The sequence below is a fragment of the Meles meles genome, chromosome 8 (genome assembly GCF_922984935.1).
Source record: "Meles meles chromosome 8, mMelMel3.1 paternal haplotype, whole genome shotgun sequence".
NCBI lineage: Eukaryota > Metazoa > Chordata > Mammalia > Carnivora > Mustelidae > Meles > Meles meles.
Genome location: NC_060073.1, coordinates 75,166,305 through 75,192,267, shown reverse-complemented (window position 1 = coordinate 75,192,267; position 25,963 = coordinate 75,166,305). Strand labels below are relative to the sequence as shown.

General features: G+C 35.3%; 1 protein-coding gene across 3 annotated transcripts in view; it reads left to right on the top strand.

Annotated features, from left to right (window-relative positions):
• GRM5 (glutamate metabotropic receptor 5) overlaps positions 1-25,963 on the top strand; it is a 546,831-nt gene that overhangs the window by 239,206 nt on the left and 281,662 nt on the right. The window lies entirely within an intron of this gene.

The window sequence follows — 25,963 nt, the reverse complement described above, 5'->3', positions numbered from 1 at the left end:
AAATCAGGAAAGGGTTCTTTGAAAAAATTCATAAAATTGATAAACCCCTAGACAGAGTTATCAAAAAGAAAAGAGAAAGGACCCAAGTCAGTAAAATCACAAATGAGAAAGGAGAAATAACAACCAACACCACAGAAATGCAAACAATTATAAGAGAATATTATGAAAAGCTATATGCTACAAAATCAGACAATCTGGAAGAAATTAATAATTTCTAGAAACATGTAAACTACCAAAACTGAAGAAATAGAAAACTTGAACAGACCAATAACGAACAAGGAAATTAAATAAGTAATCAAAAATCTACCAAAAAACAAAAGTCCAGGGCCAGATATCTTCCCAGGGGAATTCTACCAAACATTTAAAGAAGAGTTAATACCTCTTCTTCTCAAAGTATTCCAAAAAATGAAAATGAAAGGAAAATTTCCAAACTCATTCTATGAGATCAGCATTACCCTGATTCCAAAACCAGACAAAGACCCCTACGTGGATGCAAAAATTCCACAAAAATACTACAAAATTGGATCCAAAACTACACTAAAAGAATCATTCACCACAATCAAGTGGGATTTATTCCTGGGTTGCCAAGGGGGTTCAATATTTGCAAATCAATCAACATGATACACTGCATTTAAAAAAAAATACCATATTATCCTCTCAACAGAAGCAGAAAAAGTATTAATTTGACAAAGTAGAACATATGTTCACAATGAAAAAAAAAAAAAAACCCTCAACATAATGTGGATACAGGGAACATACCTCAACATGATAAAGGCCATATACAAAAACCCACAACTAATATCATCCTCAATGAGGAAAAAATTGGGAACTTTTCCTCTACACTCAGAAACACAGGGATATCCACTCTCAGCACTGGTATTTAACATAGTACTGGAAGTCCTAGCATCAGCAATTAGACAACAAAAAGAAATGAAATGCATCCACAACTGCTAGGAAAAGTCAAACTTTCACTATTTGCTTTTAAGAAGATACTCTATATAGAAAACCCAAAAGACCCTACATCAAAATTGTTAGAAGTGATACATGAATTCAGCAAAGTCACAGGATACACAATCAACTTACAGAAGTCCGTTGCATTTCTATACACCAATAATGAAGCAGCAGAAAGAGAAATCAAGGATTTGATCCCATTTACAATTACACCAAAAACCATAAGATATCTAGGAATTTATCTACCCAGAGTGGTAAAATCTCTGTACTTTGAAAACTAAAACACTGATGGAAGAAATTGAAGATGACACAAAGAAATGAGAAAACATCCCATGCTCATGGATCAGAAGAACCAATATTGTTAACATATCTATAACTACCCAAAGCAACCTACACATTCAATACAATCCTTTTCAAAATAATACAGCATTTTTTCACAGGGCTAAAATGAACAATCCTAAAAGTTGTATGGAACCAGAAAATACCTCAAATAGCCAAAGCAACCTTGAAAAAAAAAAAGAAAAGCTGGAGGCTTCACAATTAAGGACTTCAAGTTATATTACAAAGATGTAGTGATCAAGACAGTATGGTGCTGGCAGAGAAACAGGCATATAGATCAATGAAATAGAACAGGGAACCCAGAAATGAGCCCACAACTATATTGTCAACTAATCTTCAACAAAACGGGAAAGAATATCCAATGGGAAAAAGTTTCTTTGACAAATGATGTTAGGAAAGCTGGGTTAACAACATGTAGAAGAATGAACTGGACCACTTGCTCACAACATACACAAAAATAAGCTCAAAATGGATGAAAGACCTACATGTGAGACAGGAAACCAGCAAAATCCTAGAGGAGAACACAGGAGAACCTCTTTGACCTCGACCATAGCACCTTCATACTATACATGTCTCCTGAGGCAACGGAAACAAAAGCAAAAATTAATTATTGAGATTTCATCAAGATAAAAACCTCTGCACAGTGAAAAAAACAATCAACAACCCTAAAAGGCACCTTTTAGAATGGGAGAATATAATTGCAAATGACATATCTGATAAAGGGTTTGAATCTAAAATATATGAAGAACTTATAAAACTCAACACCCAAAAAACAAATAACCCAGTTTAGAAATAGGCAGAAGACATGATAGACATTTTTCCAAAGAAAACACCCAGATGCTAACAGATACATGGAAAGATGCCCAACATCATTCATGCATCGAGGAAATACAAGTCAAAACTACAATGAGATATCATCTCAAACCAGTCAGAATGGCTAAAATTAACACAAGAAATGACAAGTGTTTGTAAGGATGTAGAAAAAGGGGAACCCTCTTGCACTGTTGGTGGGAATGCAATCTGGCACAGCCACTGTGGAAAACAGTATGGAGGGTTCTCAAAAAGTAAAAAATAAAGCTACCCTATAATCCAACAATTATACTGCTAGGTATTTATTCAAAGGATACAAAAATATTGATTCAAAGAGATCCATGTACCCCAGTGTTTATAGCAGCAGTGTCCACAATAGTTAAAATATGGAAAGAGTAATATTACCTTTTTATTTATATTATTATATTATATATTATATAATATATATTATATGTAATATATATTATATGTAATATATATTATATGTAATATATATTATATGTAATATATATTATATTTATATTTATATAAAAATATGTATATTTATAGATATATAAAATGTAATATTACTCAGCCAAAAAATGAATGAAATTTTTCCATTTGTAAAAACATGGATGGAGCTAGAGAGTATAATGCTAAGCAAAATAAGTGAGTCAGAGAAAGAAATAATTTGATTTCACTCATGTGAAATTTAAGAAAGAAAGCAGATGAACATAGAGGGAAGAAAAGAGGCAAACCAGGAGACAGTCTCAACTATAGAGAACAAAGAGGGTTACCAGAGAGGAGGTGGGGGGGGAGGGTTAAGTAAGTGATGAGGATTAAGGATGGGCAATTATTGTGATAAACACTGGGAGTTATATGTAATTGATGAATTAAATTCTAAATTCTATACCTGAAACTAATGTTACACTATATGTTGACAGTCTGGAATTTGAATAAAAACTTGGGAGAAAAAAGAAAAAGAAGAGAAATCAGTATTACTGGGAGAATATTGAAATTAATAAGAAGATATACCATATTCAGGGATTGGAAGAGTCTGTACTGTTAAGATGGCATTTCTACTCCAGCCTGTCTGCTGCTGTACTTTGTCACCATGTGCGAGCTGAACTGTATTTTTTTTGAGTTCTTAAAATATATTCAGCCATTCTTTGCCTCAGAATGTTTGCACATGCTATTCTTTCTTTATTTTTTTAGATTTTTATTTATTTATTTGACAGAGATCACAAGTAGGCAGAGATGCAGAGAGAGAGAGAGAGAGAGAGGAAGGGAAGCAGGCTCCCTGCTGAGCAGAGAGCCTGATGTGGGGCTCCATCCCAGGACCCTGAGACCATGACCTGAGCGGAAGGCAGAGTCTAATCCACTGAGCCACCCAGGCACTCTGCACATGCTATTCTTTCAATCTGGATGTTCTTCTTATAGTTTTTAGCTTAGCCAGTTCCTATTTATCCATCAGATATCAGTAAGATATCATGTCCTCGGTGAATCTTTTCTTATTACCTAAAATAACTTCACTTCTGTTTTGTGATCTCATATTATCCTGTGTTTTAAAGCATTGCATTTGTGTAATTTGTAATTATATAGGAACTGATATTTTTATCTATATAATATCCATTCTTTGCAAGATTATAAGCTCTACTGTGTCTGGCACAATGATTAGGACATAGTAGGTCACCTGCCAAATTGTGAGTCATCCTGTGGTGAAATTACCACTGTTTTTATAATTCTCTTTCCAACTAAGACATAAATTCCATGGGATATAGATTATGTCTGTTTTATTTACCATTGTATTTTCAATGCCTGGTATTTAGTAGTTGCTCACAAAATATATATTATATAAATTCACTTGAATATTTGATCCAAACAACAGTCTGAGAGAAGAAATATCAAAAGGTACTTGAGTAACAACTTCCACTGAAATGATTGCTCATGAAACAGGCAGGCATAAAAAGACAAGCTTCTCTATAAAGCAGTGGGCACAAGCTGCTTCATTGTAAAGTTTGCGTAGCAAGGAAGGGGAATCTGTTATGGACTAATTTATTCGTCACTGAATATTTGTTGTATACTTGCCATGTGTCAGGTCCAAGAAGGACTGATGAGTTCATGGCTGGGAAGAAGTTAGATATGCTGGCAAATGCTATTGTCACCTCAGGCAAGACCCCACCTCTCTACCTGCTTCTTTCACAGAGTTATGTATGAACTCAACTCAGGCCCTGAATTTTTCTTACCAGTTATCTTGGTTAATTCAGCTCCTTCTATCCTTCAAAGTCAGCCTGAGGTCTAAATCTTCTCAGGTCAAGCTCATGGTCTCACAAAGACAGGGCTTTATTGTTCATTCTTCCTTCCATTACTGTTTTCACTGGGAAAACCCACTCCTCTCAATAATACTTTTCTGTTTTTCTTTTTCAAAGATTTTATTCATTTATTTGAGAGAGAGAGAGCAAAAGAAAGCACAAGTGGGGGTAGGGTCAGAGGGAGAGGGAGAATAAGATTCCCTGTTGAGTAGGGAGCCCAACACTGGGCTCTATCTGAAGACTCTGGGATCATGACCTGAGTGGAAGGCAGACAGACCCTTAACCGACTGAGTCACCCAGGTGCTCCTAATTTTCTCTTCTTCAAGTCTGAATTTCAAGTCTGAATTCCCTGTGACTGGATAAGAATCTGAAAACATATTCTAGGTTCAAAACTGGAAGTAATTCTTTTCCTAGTCTAGACTTTATCCTGAAGACAATGGACGTATGGGACACTTTAAGAGGGAGACAACAGGAGAAAGTTTGGTGTCCCAAGGTTTTCTCCAGGAGTAAAATGGAAACAGATCAAAAGGAAAACCAGGCTAGAGCCTGGAAAGATCAGCTGAGATATCATTACAGAAATTCAGGAGATGCTAAAAGTCTGAAGTAAAGTAGTACTAGGAGAAGAGCAGAGAAATTAAGGGTCCTGCCTTGTACAGCCTGGAAGAAGGTGGCAGAAAACAATGCATTTCTCCCTGTCGGGCTAGTTGTGCAACTAAGAGCTCTCTGTTCAAATGGTGGACATTTTAGATATATACTCCCTTTCCCCTGCTTTGTTCTCCCCTTTTTGGCTCCTCAGGAATAGTTCCAAAGTTGCAAACATGTCAAAAGATTTGTGAGCATTTTTTTTAACATAAGAAACAGGAAGCTAGTGATTTTAAGAAGCCCAAACTCTACTTTCACTTCTCTTTTTGATGACTTGCTTCAGAAACTTAGAACAGCTCTTTTCAAAAGGATTTTCAGCACAGATGCTTAATTATCTTGTTATTTATGGCCATTTTAACACTGTTATAGAGACCTTTCAGGAACTCAGCTGAGGACATCGGATCATTACCTTTGCTGACAAATTTCCTGACTTCAGTGATGTAGATCTGTTGGCTGTGCCCTCTGTTTGTATATATTTCTAAAATGAGATCCTACAAGTCTGAATACAGAGAATTTTTCCTTTCCTGTATGAGGCTGAATTGTCTAGTGCCCCAAAGAAAGGGCTGTTGATAGAGCCAATCTGGTACTTTAGTTGGCTTATGAAAATTTTAGAAAAGCCATTCTCTTAGTGTTCATGATATTTACTAGTTGGAGTGTATGTTTAGGAATCTATGCCTCTAAAAGATAAACCAGGAAATATTTCATTCTGTTTCAGAAAGGAAATGGGATGAGGGAGCAGAATATTGTGGAGATAACATTTGGTGTGGTCAGACATTGATTAAACACTGTGTACATGTTATTTCATTTAATTTTCATAACAAACTGGCAAAATAAAAATTATTTTCTGCATGAGATGCTCTGAGAAGCCAGGTTACTTGCATGACTAATAAATGTCAGAACATAGTTCAAATCAGAGTTTTTCAAACTCCAAAGTTCTTTTTTCCTTATGCCTAACTGCAGATGAATCAGTTGGCCAGTGAGTACTTCATTTCCAAAACTATGTGATTGGGGGAAGAGAAGGATAGAAATAATAGGAACATTAATTTTGCTGATTATATTGGATAATTTTTAAAAATTTTTGGTTTGGGGCCCTTAAAAAAGGAATTATGTGATCCACAGAAATCACATGAATTAACTAAGAATGATTGCCAACTTTAATAAGAATGAAGGGCAAATTATGGTATTGCCATTAACAACATGTGTTCTTTTCATTCATTCTTTCTTTCAAAAAATGACAATTGAGATACTGAATTTAGCAAGATATCTGGTAAAAATCTGGACAGATATTATTGAGGATGATATAAAAAATAGGAGTTTAGATGAGTTGGTACCTAAATATGAATTTAGCTGAATTCATTAGTTAAATAATATTTATATATTAATATCAACCCAGAAAAATGTCTTCAAAAAAAGATATCTTCAGTGATATGTCTACTATATATTATGGACATCATATATATTATAATATACTATATATATATGGACATCATATATATTATGATTTACCCAAGGTCACCAGCTCAGAAATGGTGGCATCAAGCCTCAAACCTAGTTATTTTGATTCCAAAGTCTATATTCTTTACACTCTACTTAGACTGCCTTTTTTCTCTCTCTTGAAAACATTTGTATTAGTGATTTGTATGAAGTCATGGAAGCATTGCTTATCAAATTTGTCCTTCACAAAGCACTGGAAGTTTCAACATATGTGAGTAATGACAGAATCAAAATTAGAAGAAAAAATACCTTCCCAATTGAAGTGTTAAACTAGAAGTTGAAATTTAGTAGTGATAAATATAAACTTTGGCAATTAGGTTATTTAATGCATTCAATTACCTTGGAGATTCTGTCAAACTTAATGTTTTCTTTTTATTTCCTTTCCTATTTTATAGAATTGAAATCTTCATTTACCTTTGATATCTACTGATTTTATGGAATATTTATATAGGAAACAATGATTTAGAGGCATATAATATGAGTACTAGTTTTGTTCTGCAAATGTACTGAATGATTACAGCTACTTTGAGGAGAATAATTTGAAAAATTGATGTAGAAAGACTTAGGGTTGAATAATGCCTATTGTATACATACTAATTGAATGTGTTATTCTGCTACAATTTGCGAAACAATAATTTCTGTGTAATGAATGTTTAACAGCAATGAGAAAATTACAGAATATCAAAGCAGCCATACATTTATAAGTCTAATCTTGCTACTAGAAAGGGCATAACTTAATCACATTTTAAATGCATATTCATCATTCACAAACATATTTTCAAGATATAGGTTGGTCATAGCTTTGCACAAAATAAAGATATTTATTAGAATATCAAAGGCTGATTTTTTTTCTGTCATATTCGTGATTACAACCTATTGCTGAATAAAGCCAGAGATAATGGTGGCAAGTAAACCAAATGAGCTGTTTCAACTTAAGACATACAGGATTCCATCTGTCTTCCAAGGCAACACAAATATGGGATTGCTACAGATCCTTTAGACTATTAATTTTCATTTTTTCTTTTTTATAATGGAGGTGGATTTATTGTCTTACATGTTCATGCTTCATAAGCTCTCTGACTTTTCAAAGGAAAAAGAAACTAAGGTTTTGATCAATTTAAATAATGTAACTGTCAGTGAGCATTGTGCTCATTATTTAATAAGTGGTCCATGAGTGTTTACTACCTCTAAGTTTCCATTGTAGATGAAACTATAGAAAAAAAGAAACAGGATTAGGGAAATACTGTAGCGTGGTGGCTAAAAATACAGACTTCAAAGTAGAACAAATTTAATTTTAGTTTTTAGTTCTATGGATTACCAGGTGAGATGTCAGGCAAGTTATTTATCTGAACCTCTTTTTTTTTCATTTAGTTTAATACAAAGCCTAGCACAAAGTAGGCATTCAGTAATTTGATAAATAACTAAATATTACTAGCTCTTTTTCAAGGAACTTACAAATTGTTTCCTCACACATTCAAAGTAATTTTTTGTTTTTGTTTGCTGGTTGGTCTGTGAAATGGTAAAAATATCCTTAATTTATTGATGTTAATTTTAGTAATATTAGTCAAATAAATTAGAAATCAATGTAAAATTTTAAATATGGTAAAATATTATTACTTTTCTGAGTTGATGTCATATGATGACACCAAACTGGAAATTAATTCCTCAGGGCCTGGGAATTATCTTAAGTACAGCTAAAAATTGGATAAGTCATAGTTTAAGACCATGAAGCAATAATTCTAACAGAAAAACAATAATAAGAACACATAAACATGGATAAAAAATGAAGAAAAAAAATCTTAATATTGTCCAACTTTAAACTGTCCTACATCAAAAAGACATTGTAAGTACTAGTTATACTTCACTGACACAACTAAACAAACATAACCAAAATTATTTGTGAAAAATTCCCATCTGTGTTCGTACTTCAAATTTTCAATCCAATTTGAAGACCTTTTAAGACCAACTATGTGAACCACAATGACAGAAAATTACAGAGTCAGAGTTTGTCTTAATCAAGTGATGATTTAGTTAATTTATTGTTGTGTTTCATGGGCATTAATTTATTTTGTGTATGTGTATGTTTCCTGGTAATATTTTATTAACAGATTTCTTAAGATATAATTGACACAAAACTAACTGCATATTTTAAAATATATGGATAAGCATTTCTGTTACCCCCAAAACTTTCCAATCCATGTACCCTTAATTTTTTTTTTCTTATCTTATTTCATTGTCTAGAACCTCTACTATAATGTTAAATAAGTATGGTGACAGGAGACATCCTTTTCTTCTTTCTAATCTTATGGGGAAAGCATTAAATATTTCACCACTACATATGATACTAGCTTTAACTTTTTTATAGATGCCCTTTATTAGGTTGAATAAGATCCCTTCTATTCCTAGTTTACTGAGCACATTTATCCGGAATGGATGCTGGATTTTGTCAAATGCCTTTATTTTCTCTGTTTAAATGATCATATTTTTATTTTTCTCTGTGTTAATCTATAGTATTTAATTTATTTTTTTGTGGTAAATCAATTTCAAATTACTGTAATAAACTTCAGCAGTTAAGCAGTTAAATGTTTTTTGTTTGATAAGTTTGAAATGCAAATTCATTTTTAAAGAACTGTAAGTGTACTTAAGTTATCTATTTCCTCATATATGAGTTGTGAAGAAATTTTTCTATGATCCCTTAAGATCTATAGAATTCATAATGATGTCACTTGTCTTATAATTCCTATTGGTAATTCGTGCCTTTTCTCTCTCTTTTTTCTTCTTGATTAATCTGGTTAGAGATTTATCAATTCTATGAATCTTCTCTAATAAGAAGCTTTTGTTTCATTGATTTTCTCAGGTGTTTTTCTGTGTTCTCTTTCATTGATTTCTGCTTTGATTTTCTTTTTAATTTTTTCCCTGCTTACTTTTTGTTTCATTTTTTTCTAATTTTGTTAAGTGGAAGATAAGGGCTTTTGATTTATGACCTTTCTTCTTTTTTAATAAAGGCATATAGTCCCCTAAGTTTTTCCTTAAGTAGTTCTTTATTGACATCCCACAAATGTTAATATGTTGTATTTTTATTTTCATTCACTTCAAACTGTCTTCTAATTTCTATTTTGGTTTCTTCTTTAATGTGGCACTATAAGTGTGTTATTAATTTCCAAATAGTCAAGGACTTTCATATATGTTTCTGGCATTGATTTCTAATGTAATTTCATTGTGGCCAGAAGTATATTTTGCATGACTTAAATTGTTTTAATTTAATTTGATATTAATTTTATTGCCTAGAATATGGTCTGTCTTGACAAATATTCTGTGTGGATTTAAAAAGGATACATACTGCGCTGTCATTTGGTATAATATTCTATAAATTTCAGCTAGCTCATTTTGGTTGACTGAGTTCAAGTCCTCTCTATCTTTATTATTTTTCAGCCATTTTGTTCTGTCAGTCATTGGAGAGGGGTATTGAGATTTTGACCATGGTTGTGAATTCATCTCTGTCTTTTTCAGTTTCATCAATTTTTACTTCATGTATTTTGAAACACTGTTACTAGGTGCTTAGATGTTTAGGATTATCATGTCCACTTAGTGACTTAACACATTGATACATGGTAGTATTTTTCTTAGTTTTGTGTCTGTTTCAATTGACTAATCTTTTTTTTTTTGACTAATCATTTGTGTGTGTGTGTGTGTTAAAATGGTTAGAGCCTTAAAAATTATTTATTTTTTTTTCAGCATAACAGTATTCATTGTTTTTGCACAACACCCAGTGCTCCATGCAAAATGTGCCCTCCCTATTACCCACCACCTGTTCCCCCAACCTCCCACCCCTGACCCTTCAAAACCCTCAGGTTGTTTTTCAGAGTCCATAGTCTCTTATGGTTCGCCTCCCCTTCCAATTTTTTTTTTTTATAAACATATAATGTATTTTTTTTCCCCAGGGGTACAGGTCTGTGAATCGCCAGGTTTACACACTTCACAGCACTCACGATAGCACATACCCTCCCCAATGTCCATAACCCCCTCCCCCCTCTCCCAACCCCACCTCCCCCCAGCAACCCCCAGTTTGTTTTGTGAGATTAAGAGTCATTTATGGTTTGTCTCCCTCCCAATCCCATCTTGTTTCATTTATTCTTCTCCTATCCCCCTAACCCCCCATGTTGCTTCTCCATGTCCTCATATCAGGGAGATCATATGATAGTTGTCTTTCTCTGATTGACTTATTTCACTAAGCATGATACGCTCTAGTTCCATCCACGTCGTCGCAAATGGCAAGATTTCATTTCTTTTGATGGCTGCATAGTATTCCATTGTGTATATATACCACATCTTCTTTATCCAGTCATCTGTTGATGGACATCTAGGTTCTTTCCATAGTTTGGCTATTGTAGACATTGCTGCTATAAACATTCGGGTACACGTGCCCCTTCGGATCACTATGTTTGTATCTTTAGGGTAAATACCCAGTAGTGCAATTGCTGGGTCATAGGGTAGTTCTATTTTCAACATTTTGAGGAACCTCCATGCTGTTTTCCAGAGTGGTTGCACCAGCTTGCATTCCCACCAACAGTGGAGGAGGGTTCCCCTTTCTCCACATCCTTGCCAGCATCTGTCATTTCCTGACTTGTTCATTTTAGCCATTCTGACTGGTGTGAGGTGGTATCTCATTGTGGTTTTGATTTGTATTTCCCTGATGCCGAGTGACGTGGAACACTTTTTTATGTGTCTGTTGGCCATCTGGATGTCTTCTTTGCAGAAATGTCTGTTCATGTCCTCTGCCCATTTCTTGATTGGATTGTTTGTTCTTTGGGTGTTGAGTTTGCTAAGTTCCTTATAGATTTTGGATTTGACAAAGTGCAGCATCCCTTCCTGATCAAAACTCTTCAAAGTGTAGGGATAGAGGGCACACACCTCAATATTATTAAAGCCATCTATGAAAAACCCACCGCAAATATCATTCTCAATGGAGAAAAACTGAAAGCTTTTCCGCTAAGGTCAGGAACACGGCAGGGATGTCCATTATCACCACTGCTATTCAACATAGTACTAGAAGTCCTAGCCTCAGCAATCAGACAACAAAAAGAAATTAAAGGCATCCAAATTGTCAAAGAAGAAGTCAAACTATCACTCTTCGCAGATGATATGATACTATATGTGGAGAACCCAAAAGACTCCACTCAAAAACTGCTAGAACTTGTACAGGAATTCAGTAAAGTGTCAGGATATAAAATCAATGCACAGAAATCAGTTGCATTTCTGTACACCAACAATAAGACAGAAGAAAGAGAAATTAAGGAGTCCATCCCATTTACAATTGCACCCAAAACTGTAAGATACCTAGGAATAAACCTAACCAAGGAGGCTAAGAATCTATACGCAGAAAATTATAAAGTACTCATGAAAGAAATTGAGGAAGACACAAAGAAATGGAAAAATGTTCCATGCTCCTGGATTGGAAGAATAAATATTGTGAAAATGTCTATGCTACCTAAAGCAATCTACACATTTAATGCAATCCCTATCAAAATACCATCCATTTTTTCAAAGAAATGGAACAAATAATCCTAAAATTTATATGGAACCAGAAAAGACCTCGAATAGCCAGAGGAATATTGAAAAAGAAAGCCAAAGTTGGTGGCATCACAATTCCGGACTTCAAGCTCTATTACAAAGCTGTCATCATCAAGACAGCATGGTACTGGCACAAAAACAGACACATAGATCAATGGAACAGAATAGAGAGCCCAGAAATCGACCCTCAACTCTATGGTCAACTAATCTTCGACAAAGCAGGAAAGAATGTCCAATGGAAAAAAGACAGCCTCTTCAATAAATGGTGCTGGGAAAATTGGACAGCCACATGCAGAAAAATTAAATTGGACCACTTCCTTATACCACACACGAAAATAGACTCAAAATGGATGAAGGGCCGCAATGTGAGAAAGGAATCCATCAAAATCCTTGAGGAGAACGCAGGGAGCAACCTCTTTGACCTCAGCCGCAGCAACATCTTCCTAGGAACAATGTCAAAGGCAAGGGAAGCAAGGGCAAAAATGAACTATTGGGATTTCATCAAGATCAAAAGCTTTTGCACAGCAAAGGAAACAGTTAACAAAACCGAAAGACAACTGACAGAATGGGAGAAGATATTTGCAAATGACATATCAGATAAAGGGCTAGTTGACTAATCTTTTTTTCATTATGGTTTGTAACTTCCTACTATTATGCATGCCTGGTAACCTTTTATTGGAATCTAGATCATGTAAATTTTACCTTTGTAGTGGTGGTTGTGTGTGTATATGTGTGTGCATTCAGTTTTGTCTTGGGATGAAGTTAGTTGGAAGCAGCATTATCCTTACTAGTCCTGTTTCATAATTTCTTAGGCAGGATTATATCTGTGCTTAGTCTAGAGGTAATTATTCTCCATCATAGAAGCAAGAGCCTTCTGAATACTCTACTCTATGCCTGCTAATTTATGAGTTTTTCCAATGTCTTTATTATTATTATTATTATTATTATTATTATTATGTTCATTTCGCCATCATAGAGTACATCATTAATTTTTGATGTAGTGTTCAACAATTCATTAGTTAGGTATAACATACAGTGCTCATCATCACAAATGCCCTCCTATGTATGGAATATATATGTACACATCACCCACTTGTCTCATCCCCTCACCCCTCTCCCTTCTGTAACCCTCTATCTGGTTACCAGAGTCTGGAGTCTCTCATAGTCTGTCTCTCTCTGATTTCTCCCCAATGCCTGTAAATTATGTTTTCCTACTCTGGCATATGAGAACATGCACTATTCCATGCCCTGTATACTCTCTGGGTATTATGCAGTATAATCATTTCACATGACATATTACACAACCTCTAGTAGTTAGCCCACATGCATGTACTGATCAGTACCCTGGTAAATACTTCAGGGAGGACTTCTGTAGATCTCTAGGGTTCTCTAGGGTCCTCTTCCCTAGTCCTGTATCCTGTAAAGTCTAGCACCCAGACTCCTTGGGCAATGGCATGGAAATTCCCTAAAGTAGTAGGCTAGGGGCAATTATAGGGTGTCTTGCTTATTTCCCATCTTTCATGGATCACTATCTTCCATTGATTTATATGCAGTTTCCTGAAAACTACTTTTTTTGTATATTTTGTCCAGTTTTGTTTTCTGTTTTTTGGGGGTTTTTTTGCTGTTTCAGATGGGAGGGTAAATCTCATCTTTATTACAACACCTTAGTCAGAAGCCAGAGTTCAACAGCTCTAATTTTTTAATCATTTACTAGTTGAAGTAACTATTACATGCCAAATCTTGCTTTTCTTTATCTTTTTAATTAATGGCTAAACAAGAAAGTAAATGTTGTTATAAAGATTCTATGTAAGATATAGATGTGGAGTCAATTGAAATGGAATAAAGAGAGCATATTTTTTTCCTAAATATTTTTGAGCTACTTTATTTAGCATTGTAAATTCTTGCTCAAACATGGAACTATCTGGATAATACAATATTTTACATGAATCATGTATTGTTTGTGGGAATATGTATGTACACATTTGTGTATCTGCTTTGCTTAATTTCTTTTTTTCTCAGATTTTTTTCTAAATACCAGTTGGTTAATATACAGTGTAATATTAGTTTCAGATGTAGAAATGTTGCCAGCATTTAGGTGAGAAAGGATATATGACATGAGAGGAAAATGCATAGACTGAGATTCAGAGGCCTTGGATTCAAGTCATTTTCTAGCTATGAAACCATGCTCAAAACATTTAAAATATCACTGTTTCCATTTCCCCACATGTAAAACTATGTGTGTATTATGCCTTCAAATGGAGCATTGTAATTCCTAGGACTCAAGTTTTCTGTTTTAAAATCTAGGTTTTGGGAATTAAATGTAATTTTGTCTTTCCTTATTGAAAAGGTTTCATAGGGGTTTTGTTTGTATCTGCTTATAAAGATCTTCAAGGTAGAGTCAAAGTATGATACAAATAGCTGTATTTGTATCAATGATGATAGTTTATTAATGGAAAGCATTTAAGGCAAAAGAGCTTGTTCAGAATCATCTCTTCCACTTACTGGGCAAGCCTAAGCAAATAATCTCTAGGTGTCATTTCCTTATCTCTACAATGAATGCATTAGAAAGATTCTCTTCAGCTAGATCATTCTGCAATTCTAAGATTCTTATTCATACCTAATTGGGCAGCTCTCACCAATATGCTTTTGGTAGTTGATGGATCACATATAATTATCTCAAGTTTGTGGAGGAGCTTCAGAGTCTCATCACTAAAATGGTTTTTCCTGCTGAACTAACTGAAATATATATGGATATTGGAACAATTTCTCTTGGATATTTATGGAATTACTATTTAAATGTAATTTTTTGGCAGATAATGGTTAATATTGTATGTAGGTTATTATTATTATAATATTGTACCCTTCAGAATTATAAAACATACTACTTCAGAAGCAAGGGAAATTAACTTCACCTTCCTCTTATTACCATTGAAGGCAGTAACATTAGCAATATCACCAGAATGGCCTGGAATATACTCATTTAATGTATTGTATAATGATGCAATTCTCCCTTTACACACTGGAAAAAAAGACTTCCTTCAGGGAAAGTATCATATCATTCCTGGCCATTATCTCTGACATATGTTGTAAATTTGTACCGCCAGGCAATGGGGTTTTTGGCATGTTATACCCTTGAAGGAGAACAGGTATTAGGCCTGGTGGGGTAGATTTGATTAAAGAAGAAAGGAAGGAAATCATCATTTATTGTGTGCCTGTGGTACGCTTTATATAAAATAGTTCATTTAATACACATGACAGTATATATATTTTGTATCATTACTTCCCCATCTTTCAAATCTATATTTTGTCCTATAAGTATTAAGTTACAGAGCCAAATCTCTCTAATTCTGAAAAAATCCATTCTACTTTCACTGATTGAAACAGAGTAGGTTCATTCAATCAACAAAAATGCACCAAAGCTAATATCAGACAAAATCATTTTTTTTTCCTACCTTTCTGAAAGACCTCCAGGAATCCTTTCTTCCCTTTGTGTCTGGAAGGACAAAGGGTCAGAATTTCTCTATATATGCAGAATACTGGAGAATGCTGTGGGTTCTATAAAGGTTTTTGTTGTTATAAAATATGCAAAACTGGGTTTATGATTCCTTATTCAACTTATCAAAGTCCTCATTTCTTTGTATTTTAGAATTCATTTTAAGCCTTTTATTCTTTCTGTCCCCTTTCTCTAGTCTGTCATAAAATGTATTCAGAATATTTTTCAGAAAATATCTTTTGTTATTTGTCTTTAGTGACACCAGCTTCATCCATGTCCTGCTGGGGACATGTCTGAATAATTGAATTGTTCTTCTAAGCCGTACTTCTAATCTCTCAAAGAATCATAGTATCTTGGAAAGGTTGCTGGAAGTATTTCTAGATCAATGTCTTTTTCAAAGCTGGGAGCATAAAATATTACAGTTAAGACAATTTTTTCCCAAACATTATCTAATTCAAGCTTCATGATCTCCTTTAAGGTAGGTAGTCTTACTTCCATTTTATAGGTGAATTAACTCTGTTAACTTTTTAGTAGCAGGCTTCCTGACTTCAGTCTGTTTCTCTCAAATACGAGATAAATTTGAAAACTCCTTGAGGGCAAGGAGACCATCTGTCATTATTGACTTCCTCCTTGGCTATGATTGGCAATAAATAGATTAGGAAAAAATATATACAGTGGTCCTGGGTGGACAATGAACATCTCTGAACTTATATTTATATTTTTCAATGACTTAATTGTGAGTATCCTATCTGGCAACATATTATTATTGATAAAAGCTGTTTCCTTTCTTCCTGCTCAGTCTTAATTTTGGAGAAATGGGGGGAGGGATTCATTCTCCCTGTTGATGTCTTCTGTGGCATGGTTACCCCAATAGCCCCTAACTGATCTTTAGTATCTTTCCCTTTCCTAACTCAGTCCCTGGTTTCCAAGAGTCTAACTTGCTCAACTTACTTGTGGGCATTTACTCTCATCTTAGCTCTTTCTTTATACTATGTTTATAGGGATACAGGGAATATTAGGGCAGAATTGGTGTTTAATACAGGCTCAGTCTCATGTGTGTGTTTTTGCTAATGCTGCCACAGAGAGGTACTAACCCTCCCTTATTTTTTTTTTCGTATTCCTGAATCCTACTCTTCTTTGAAGAGTTTGCCCAAGTTCTTCTCATCAAACCTTTCTCATCTACCTTAACCTCATAATTAGCTTTCGTGGATCCCAGTGAGACTACCACAAAGTATTATTCCATTAACTCAAACTTGCTGATCCAGACATTAGTTTTATCCAACTATTTTGCTCTGAAATCATACTCATTCATGGGGTCTCATTCCTAATAATGGTCATATCAGGGGCGCCTGAGTGGCTCAGTGGGTTAAAGCCTCTGCCTTCGGCTCAGGTCATGATCCCAGCGTCCTGGGATCGAGCCCCGCATCAGGCTCTCTGCTCAGCAGGGAGCCTGCTTCCTCCTCTCTCTCTCTGCCTGCCTCTCTGCCTACTTGTAATTTCTGTCTTTCAAATAAATAAATAAAATCTTAAAAAAAAATAATGGTCATATCAGAGGTCTAACCAAAACATAAAATCCTATTGTACAAACTCCTCCAGTGGTTTCTGTCTTCAGTATTAATAGTCTTTCTAACCTTTATTTTTCATAGGTGAAGGTCCCTGAATAGGGCTGTCAGATAAAATATAAGACACCCAGTCAAATTTGAATGTCAAATTAAAAACAAAACAAAACAAAAACAAAACAAAACACATTTGTCTAGAATCAACTATGCCAAATATTATATGGAAAATACTCATGCTAAAAGTATGTATTATTTTTATGAAATTCAAATTTAACAGGTAGTTCTATATTCTTATTTGCCAAATCTGACAACCCTATCTCTGGGGAATTCCACCCCTCCAGCTTTTTGGACATATTAATTGCTTGATACCTAGTCTCAATTAGTATTGATTTCTTGTCTTTATTTGATGTAGTACTTTACATGTTGGTAATGTTGCACTGTTTTCAAAGCACATTTGTTACTTGAAGTTGTCTGGTTATTCTCTTTACCACTTATTACCTTGGTTGTTCAATATCTCTGGGTTTCAGTTTTCTAGGATGTAACACCTCCACCTTCCTCTGTCATCACCCTAATTAACTTGCTTAAGATCACAGAGCCAAGGCATGGGGAAGCTAGAGGTTTAAACTTGAATCAGCTAGTTACAGTTAAAGACTTTCTGCAGTATGCTCCATAGGAGTAAAGGAAGCTCGGCGTGAAGCTTAAGAAAATACACTTACTCATCACATTCTTTCCTTCACTTGGATATTCCCATGTCTTCGTGATGAGACTATTTTCCAAGTAGTTCCTCAATTACAGGAAATATATGAGATAATGTTCTTCATTTGAATCAGTTGCTCTGTGTTTTTTTTCCCCTCAGTGACTTGAGAATTAAACACACACACACACACACACACACACACACACACACACACACAAACAGAAGAAGGAAAATATTTTTAAGAAGTCTTGGTTAAACTAATTAACAGTCTCCACACAGGAATAAATGAGCTATTCAAAGATAAAGGAAGTGGATTGCAAATCTCTGTCCATTCTCCTCTGTGGATATACAAGAATGTTAATTAGTGGAACACTGATGCCAACAAATGCCAAAGAAGTGTCTCTCCTAAATTTTTGTGAAATGTGAAAAATAAAAATATGTCCTGGGGAGCAGAATGAATTCGTGTTCAGGGATCATATTTCAAGGTACATGATTAGTATTCATGAACATGGAATGAGCAGAATTCAGAGATTTCTGCCAAGCCAGCAGTTCATCTAGGAAGACTGAGAGATTGAAAAGAAGAGCTGTTACAATAGCTAAATCTGATGCTATTACTATTATTTCTCCAGCAGTGATACTTTGGATTCCAGCATAACATGCCGACACCGTAGGAGTGTCATTTTCCATGGTCACTGCGTTGAAATGTGTTTTGAGAAATTGGTCACCTCTTAGTAAAGTCTGGGGAAACTTTCTTTTTCACTACACAGAAGCTGTTTTTCACAATGCCATGCTATTTGACTGTAAGAATCCATGACATTTTCTTCATTTCTTTCCCTTTTATTTAAAGGGGAGAAATTAGAAATAGTAATACAAATACAGCATAACATTTTTAGCATGTTTTCCTTGTGTGCTTGCATGTTCTTTTAAGAAAAGCAGTTTTCATAGTAAATATACATTCTGCATATTACATTGAAAATCCTGTGACTATGGGACATCTGTGTGGCTCAGTTGTTTGAGTGTCAGTTGTTTGAGTGTTAGCTCAGGACATGATTTCATGAGTCCTGAGATTCTCTCTCCCTTTCCCCCTCCCCTTCCCCTAAGATAAATAAATAAATCTTTAAAAAACTAAAATCATATGGCTATAAAATAATATGCAGTGTCTAAGGATAGTCAGATTCTTTTATCTTGCAAAATTTTAGTGGTATAACTAGTTAGAAATTAGGAAATAATGTCATTCTAAAATTTATTTTCGAGTAACAAATTGAAATATGATGTAACAAGTCTTTAATATACATGTCCAAATGCATTCCACATATATGTACATAAAATGTGTTTATATTATAAGGAAATGTCAATTCCTGATAATATGACTGAATTGCAATCATGATTGAGTGCAATATGATTGAATAATAGATATTATACAATGTTACTTATACACATGCATCTCTTAAAATAATAACTCAAATCTAGAAATTCATAATTGAATATTTTACCAAAATATATGCTATAAAATGTCCTGTGTGCTCATTTTTGGATTAAACTGGCATTCTATAAAGGATAACAAATACTGAGAAATAAATATCCTAAAGTGTTATAAAAACTCAATGGCAAGTGAGAAAGAACTTGCTAATTGGATAGTAGATACAACTTAATTTCTTAACACAGTGTAGTCAAATAATACAAAAAGGTCTTATTTGAAAGATGCATTTCCTAACTTTTGGATCCTTCAAAAATTATAGTTTATATGGAGAGAATCTTCCTGCTTACTGTCTAACCGTTCTTGAGAAACACTAAAAACAGCTTGCATATCAGATCTTTCTTTTAGTGACAGACTTGCTTAACAGCCTGATGGGCAATAATTACTTGCAGTTTTTAGGTTTCTCAGAAAGACGGCAGACCATCAATCATTCCTGACTCACATGGTCCAGTTGTGAGTGCTTAACAGAGTGGTGGTTTGCAGGTCTAATCAAGGGGTAAATGTCACATTGGCCCTTAACAGAGCAGGGGGAGGTTTCACATAACTTCAGTAGAAGCCGCATTAGGATTGGTTTCCCATGTACTAAGTACGAATGGGGTATAGGTCCTATTGTTCTCTTAGACACTAGCCCAGCTTCGTTGTCTCCCATCTGAACAAAAGTCTCCTAAACAGTTTCTCTATTTCCCATCTCTTTAGATTTCAAAATAGCATCCTCATTGGAGACAGAATATTCTTCCTAAAATAAAATATTCTGAGCTAAGAACAGTGTTCACTGCTTTCAAGTGATCGTTTCTTTAATCATTTTGGTAACTAACAAAGCAGACTGTGAACTCGGTGTCAAAGTGTTTAAGTAACTAGCTTCAGGTCACCCCAGTTAATGAATGGTAGAGCTGATACCTGAATTTAGGTTTGTCTTATGGGAGAGGATTTTCCATTTCTGGTAATGTCATACTCCCTGCTGAGAAATCCGTGGTTCCCCACTGATGTGAGAAGATACAGTTCAAACTCGTGTGCACACTAAGAGCTGAATATGATCTGCCTCCTTTCTACACAACTTTTCATACTTTTCTCCCCAACAGTAGAAATATGTGTGAACCCCACACACAGTTTCCTCACCTCCTTGTCTTTGTTTATATATTCTGTTTGCTTACAGTACCCTTCCTAATTCTCTGCTTATTCAAATACTGTATTTTCTCCAGAGCCAATTCAAAGTTCACTTTTCCTACGATTCCTTCCTTGATCACTTTCTCTAAGTTCTTGCAGAACTTTCTCAGTACATGACTTATAACATTGAATTACTCCTATTCATTAATGTTTTTATCCACCCCACTGATAATAAATCACTTGAAGGAAAAGTCAATTTTAGACTCATCTCTGCATTTCACAGTGCCTGTCTGAATAGGACTGCAGACACAGTGTGTCTGAATAAAGGCATGAGGGAATGGATGTCATGTCTTTATCTAAACAATAGAGTCATTTGATGGCCCTTTTTTTTTTCTTTCAGGAAAGGTAGAATACAAACTCACCAATAAGTTCAATTATGAGGAGAGTTTAGAAATACCCTTACAAAAAGCTACTGGAAATTTTAAGACCATTTTTAAAAGCTTTCTGAAATTCTTATATTATCCATTCATCTTTTGTTCACCAAGTTCATCCAACTTTTGGATGCTGACTATGTTCAGGAATTACAGCTGGCAATGGAGATGCACAGAGAAAAAGGCAATGCCTTTGACATCAAGAGACCTATAGTCTGGTGAGAAATCCATGCTAAAAGATAATTAGTGCAGCATATAAAATGTAGAAGCAGCTCAGGGGAGGTAGGATTTGGATTTGCCTGGACAAGGCAGGGAAGAATTCACTGAAGTAACATTTAAATCAAGTCTTTAAGGAAGAGGGTTGATGTCTTGAAGTTCTCTTTTAAAGTTTACGTTGTAACTGACAGTTCAGGATAAGGAAATGAGGTAAGAGTATTAGCCATTAGTGACCCTGAGGCCTGGTTAATTTATGAGGAGCTTCATGCATATTAAACCAATACAGGTATAAGAAGTTAGGGTAGATTTTTGTAGCACAACAATGAGGCAGCCCAAGACTGTATTTCTGTGTGGAAGATAAAAAAGGGCAACAGAATTTGTAAGTGTGGCCTGCTTCATAATTGGGCGTAAATCCAGCTCCATGTAAAGTGGCCTGAGTAGTACCAGCCATGGAGCTGTGTCCTCTCCAGCATCAGTTGGTTCCTGGGAACTAGTTAGTGTCCACAGTGGAGATCAACCAAAAGATAGAGTGTTATTTGCATATAACTTCCTTGGCTCCAGAACTTGATTAGCTAGAAGCAGAGACCAAAGAATTAGATCTCATCTGTTAATAATTAAATTGATCATTAAAATTAATGAGTAACAGAATAATTAAAATTAATGGTTAGATTAATGTTCGAATATCCAATGCATTTCCTCCAGAGGATTTAGAAGAATACAAAGTACCCCCATTCCTGTTTAATAAATTCTTGAATAAATAATTGAGAACGCAGGAAGTTCTAAAACTTCAAACTTATGTTTGAAGGAAACTTATGGACCAGCTTAGAAATACAGATGTTTTAGGTTGTCTCCCCTGTCTCCCTCTCCTCACACTTACTGAGTCAGAATCTCTGGGGGTGGACCTGGGTTTGGATATGGTAATGGGTTCCACCAGTGATATCAGTGTGTATTCCTGGTTAAGAGTCATAGTTAAAGTTTTTTCTTTACATTGCATAGATATGGAAACTGAGGTCAGGAGGGATTAAGTGCATTGTTCAAGGCCTTACAGCTAGTGAATGTCACCATGGGATTTGAATTGTTGTTTTCCTTCCTAGTGCTCTTGGCAGTACCTGACAGCTGCCTGTCAAGGACTTGACCTCTAGAGATCTTGGAAAGAGGTAGTGGGTCAAAGACATTTGCAGAATAGAAACCTCGGGGCACCTGGGTGGCTCAGTCAGTTAAGTGTCTGTCTTTGGCGTAAGTCATGATCCCAGGGTCCTGGGATAGAATCCCACGTTGGGTTCCATGCTCAATGGGGTGTCTGCCTCTCCTTCTGCCCCGCCCTCTCTGTGTGTGCTCTCTCTCAAATAAATAAATAAAATCTTAAAAAAAAAGAAGCCTTACCAGAAATTTTAAATGACAGTGACAATGATGGAAGAAGGCATAGAGAAGAGAGTATTCTAAAAAGATCTAACACCCCTCAACCACAACAAAGTAAGTTGGAGAGAGATATTTTGAGTCCTTCATTGAACAAAATTTTTGAGCATTTATTGTGTGCTAATTACTGAGGACAGGAAAAGGGGAGGATGCAAATGACGATGCCTAGGCTTTACTCTTTGGTGTTTAATTTTCTTAAGTATTTTTGATTAGAAGAATGAAGATTCATAGGTCAATAATGTTCAATTTGCCTTGAAGTCTCTCTTTTACATTAGTAAAGCTATACAGATGGTTAACCTGCCCCATATTTCTATAAACTAGCCCTGAATGTTTTAAGAAGCAGCGTTTTCTGTTTTCTATAATTCTGTGGAGAAATGCCTGCACACAGGAGGTGATGCATGTGAAAGCTTATGTGATACCTCAGGGTCCAGCTGCCTAACAAACTACCCACAAATGTTTGCAACAGCCCTCGTTAGGTCTGCAGTGCATGTGTTTATGGGGGGAGACCCTAGGCCAAAATCGCCACATTTGTTATAGTTGAGCTTTTGGCATCAATTTCTATTTGGAATATCAGTTCTTTTGTGAACTGAGCTAGACTTCATAGTCTTAGAGCCTGAACCAGCTGCAGAAGAAATCCCTTTTTTGTTTTTCATACTTCCTCTGTGTCCTTACTCTTGAATCTTGATCCATGAGTTCTTATCACTTTCACTGCAAGAGTCAAAAAAAAAAAAAAAAAATCAAGTAAATCCAGGAAAAAAAGGAGAGAATTTATCTCCCTGAAACTTAGAACTATCCTAGAATATCCCTCCATGTCTTCTTTCCCCACTCCACTCCCTGTTTGGTCAGCCAAGGGAAGAGATTTCCCAAAGCTTGGAAAGATTGCTGGCCTATTGCGTTGAGTGAATGGGAGCAACCAGGGAAAGATCTAACCTGTGCTTAGCATACCAAATTCTTCTACCCCTGTCAGTGTGGCGTATTTAAGTTTTTCTCTTCCTACAGGTTATAAAATTTAACTGAGACTGTATATCTATCAAATGCCAGGACCAGAATTTAAATCCAGACTTAGGAATATCTGCTTCCAAAGCGAATGTGCTTTCTATTTCTCTACATTCATTATCTGTATGAAAGAAATCTAACTTTCCTATCATACAGGTTTCTCCCCTATGCCTCACTTTCCTTCCATTACCCTCTTGTTACACCGCTTTGGTGCTTAAGACAGAGGTAATGAATCTCTGAGATCAATGCACAGAATTTAGGTTAGGTGATATACTTAGAGGATGAGATGTCCCTAAATTTTGTTCCAGTAGGACTTGGACAGATGATTAGTATAATAGATTTATTTGTCTTAAAGAAGTACATCAGTCTGTACAGCCACAGCAGGATGTTGGAATTCTTGAATTTAACATCTCCAATGTCTGTCAGGCAAAAGAAAATCTAGCAGCCTGTGCCATGTAGTTAATTAATTTAGTTAATTAGTTTATTTTTTTTTACTGATCTATAAATAGGAATCTCCAATTCAGGGCCATATAGGAACAACTTCTTTGGCCAGTTGTCAAAGACATATATGGCAACATCTTTCTTATCCTCCACTTGCAATAATTTATGCATTTTAGGGGATTTTTTTTTTTGGAATTTAAGGTATTTCAAATTTATGGGAATCCCCAAATCTGTGGCTGTGTCACTCTCGCATGTCAAAGGTCTCTTGATAATGCCTCCGCACTGTCATTCTTTCAGGCCTATATAACCATTCACTTGGATCTCTCAGCAGAGCATACTTGAGGCAGAGCATACCTGTCATTTACCAGTAGAATAAGCCTACATATTCTCTTTTAGTATAATCATCCTTTTTTGAATGGCATGACCTGAAAAATCCAGACCATGATTAAAAGTCAGACTCTCCACCTGCACACCCTTCCCTTTCATTCTTGTTAACAATTTGTTTTTAATAAAATCGCTCTTGCTTTCACACATATCACATTTGATCCCCATGGACACATGTGGAGGTGGAAGAGGAGGTCTTATTTTTCCAGCTTATGAATGAGGAATATGTTTCTTTTTTTTTTCTTGAGGAATATGTTTCTCGGGATATTTGATGGTCTTGCCTCAAGTCTTGCACTTAGGAACTGCTCCCAGTGGAACTGGAATCCAGGGCTCTTCCCTAGCAGAGTCCACTCTTACCATTGTATCATGATATCCACTGGCTGATCCATGAACAGGACTCTTACCACCAGTTGTAACAGGAAGAAAATCATTCATTCATTTATGAAATATTTATTGAGTGCCTGCCATACCCTGGACTGTGTAATTGGTACTGAGGATTTGAAGTGAGTAAAAAAAAATGATTCTTGTCCCCAAGGAACACATAATTTGCTATTAGAGATAAATAAATAAATAATTTGATACTGTTTTGCAGGTAAATTTAACAGACATTTAGAAAGAGTTTTGTATTATAACCACAAATATCACATAACCCTGCCTGGGTGATCAGAAGAGAATTTGGTATAACATAATCTCCTTTAGTCCGGAGAATGACAGAACTGCAGAAACATTAGTGTTGTGGCTTAGGTGTCCTAAATAAGACCCCTACTAAACTGGGAATCAGGAGATTTGATTTTAAAGAACTAGTTCACAGAGTGGTTTTGGCAACTTTTTCCCCTTTTCAGCCTCAATTTCTTCCTCTGTGAAATGAAAGGGTTGAGCTAAACGGTAGGTAAGTTCCTTTCCAGCCCTGAGGTTTACTTGTTTATTTTTTTCACTTTTCTCACAGATGTGCATAAACTCCTTGTAGTGCTCTTTTCAGAAATTGCTGCTGAGATTTTTTTCCCAGTTAGGAACTCATTCACGATGTCACTTTCTCTTTTCTCTGGGAAGCTGGTTCTAACTTCCATTATCTATAGGCCTACAGAGTCTGTTGTTTGCCAGGAAGTCTGGGACCAAAGCCCAGACAGTTTCAATTGGGATTGCTAATATGTGCTTCAGCACATTATCCAGTATTTGGTTTGAGCTGGGCACTTTCTAAACTATTCATACCATTCTCATTTCTGTAGGTAAAGGATAAGAAATTGTGGATTGAGAGATCTTTGACCTCTATTATTGTAGAACTGCTATAAGCCTAGTACACAGGAAAACCAACATGGTTCCAAAAAACCCCCAAGACAGGTAGACATATAGGTTCATATGCAAATTTAGACTGAAATCATATATGTTTTCCACTAAAGGTACTGTGTATGGTATTTTAAGCTTGGAATATCTCAGTGGTATGCACTTCTATTTCTTTGTATCATTGATTTCATTTCCCATTTATCAATATTATCCACAACATCACTGCCCTCAAATGAATAGGACTAATAATTTGGTGCATGCATTTCAAAATTCTCCATATGCATACATATGGGTATCACATATATGTTTGTGTGTGTCTATACATATATATGTAATATATATATTATATATACTACATGTAATTACATGT